We start from the raw sequence: 2,500 nt of genomic DNA, 5'->3' as shown, positions 1-2,500 counted from the left end.
AGCACCCTGGAACCCCCCGGGTGGCACAGGGCTGGATGGGGCTTTCGTATAGCAGGGACGGTGCTGCCTCTCGCTTCGCTCGCTGTTCGCCGCTCACCGCTCGCTCGCTCAGCCAAAAATGGCCAGTTTTGGCCCGTTTTTGGGCTGTTTTGGCCTGTTTTTGGTCCGTTCTTGCATGGCGCGGTGACCGTCGTGAGCGGAGCAAAACGTCAGCCATCTCAGCACCCTGGAACCCCCCGGGTGGCACAGGGCTGGATGGGGCTTTCGTATAGCAGGGACGGTGCTGCCTCACGCTTCGCTCGCTGTTCGCCGCTCGCCACTCGCTCGCGCAGCCAAAAATGACCAGTTTTGGCCCGTTTTTGGGCTGTTTTGGCCTGTTTATGGTCCGTTCTTGCGTGGTGCGGTGACCGTCGTGAGCGGAGCAAAACGTCAGCCATCTCAGCACCCTGGAACCCCCCGGGTGGCACAGGGCTGGATGGGGCTTTCGTATATAGCAGGGACGGTGCTGCCTCTCGCTTCGCTCGCTGTCCGCCGCTCGCCGCTCGCTCGCGCAGCCAAAAATGGCCAGTTTTGGCCCGTTTTTGGGCCGTTTTGGCCAGTTTTTGGCCTGTTCTTGCATTGCGCGGTGACCGTCGAGAGCGGAGCAAAACGTCAGCCATCTCAGCACCCTGGAACCCCCCGGGTGGCACAGGGCTGGATGGGGCTTTCGTATAGCAGGGACGGTGCTGCCTCTCGCTTCGCTCGCTGTCCGCCGCTCGCCGCTCGCTCGTGCAGCCAAAAATGGCCAGTTTTGGCCCGTTTTTGGGCCGTTTTGGCCAGTTTTTGGCCTGTTCTTGCATTGCGCGGTGACCGTCGAGAGCGGAGCAAAACGTCAGCCATCTCAGCACCCTGGAACCCCCCGGGTGGCACAGGGCTGGATGGGGCTTTCGTATAGCAGGGACGGTGCTGCCTCTCGCTTCGCTCGCTGTCCGCCGCTCGCCGCTCGCTCGTGCAGCCAAAAATGGCCAGTTTTGGCCCGTTTTTGGGCCGTTTTGGCCAGTTTTTGGCCTGTTCTTGCATTGCGCGGTGACCGTCGAGAGCGGAGCAAAACGTCAGCCATCTCAGCACCCTGGAACCCCCCGGGTGGCACAGGGCTGGATGGGGCTTTCGTATAGCAGGGACGGTGCTGCCTCTCGCTTCGCTCGCTGTCCGCCGCTCGCCGCTCGCTCGTGCAGCCAAAAATGGCCAGTTTTGGCCCGTTTTTGGGCCGTTTTGGCCAGTTTTTGGCCTGTTCTTGCATTGCGCGGTGACCGTCGAGAGCGGAGCAAAACGTCAGCCATCTCAGCACCCTGGAACCCCCCGGGTGGCACAGGGCTGGATGGGGCTTTCGTATAGCAGGGACGGTGCTGCCTCTCGCTTCGCTCGCTGTCCGCCGCTCGCCGCTCGCTCGTGCAGCCAAAAATGGCCAGTTTTGGCCCGTTTTTGGGCCGTTTTGGCCAGTTTTTGGCCTGTTCTTGCATTGCGCGGTGACCGTCGAGAGCGGAGCAAAACGTCAGCCATCTCAGCACCCTGGAACCCCCCGGGTGGCACAGGGCTGGATGGGGCTTTCGTATAGCAGGGACGGTGCTGCCTCTCGCTTCGCTCGCTGTCCGCCGCTCGCCGCTCGCTCGCGCAGCCAAAAATGGCCAGTTTTGGCCCGTTTTTGGGCCGTTTTGGCCAGTTTTTGGCCTGTTCTTGCATTGCGCGGTGACCGTCGAGAGCGGAGCAAAACGTCAGCCATCTCAGCACCCTGGAACCCCCCGGGTGGCACAGGGCTGGATGGGGCTTTCGTATAGCAGGGACGGTGCTGCCTCTCGCTTCGCTCGCTGTCCGCCGCTCGCCGCTCGCGCAGCCAAAAATGGCCAGTTTTGGCCCGTTTTTGGGCCGTTTTGGCCAGTTTTTGGCCTGTTCTTGCATTGCGCGGTGACCGTCGAGAGCGGAGCAAAACGTCAGCCATCTCAGCACCCTGGAACCCCCCGGGTGGCACAGGGCTGGATGGGGCTTTCGTATAGCAGGGACGGTGCTGCCTCTCGCTTCGCTCGCTGTTCGCCGCTCGCCGCTCGCTCGCGCAGCCAAAAATGGCCAGTTTTGGCCCGTTTTTGGGCTGTTTTGGCCAGTTTTTGGCCTGTTCTTGCGTGGTGCGGTGACCGTCGTGAGCGGAGCAAAACGTCAGCCATCTCAGCACCCTGGAACCCCCCGGGTGGCACAGGGCTGGATGGGGCTTTCGTATAGCAGGGACGGTGCTGCCTCTCGCTTCGCTCGCTGTTCGCCGCTCGCCGCTCGCTCGCGCAGCCAAAAATGGCCAGTTTTGGCCCGTTTTTGGGCTGTTTTGGCCTGTTTTTGGGCTGTTCTTGTGTGGCGCGGTGACCGTCGTGAGCGGAGCAAAATGTCAGCCATCTCAGCACCCTGGAACCCCCCGGGTGGCACAGGGCTGGATGGGGCTTTCGTATAGCAGGGACGGTGCTGCCTCGCGCTTCGCTCG

This window comes from Musa acuminata, unplaced genomic scaffold (assembly GCF_036884655.1).
Source record: "Musa acuminata AAA Group cultivar baxijiao unplaced genomic scaffold, Cavendish_Baxijiao_AAA HiC_scaffold_469, whole genome shotgun sequence".
NCBI lineage: Eukaryota > Viridiplantae > Streptophyta > Magnoliopsida > Zingiberales > Musaceae > Musa > Musa acuminata.
This window is presented reverse-complemented; position numbering follows the sequence as displayed.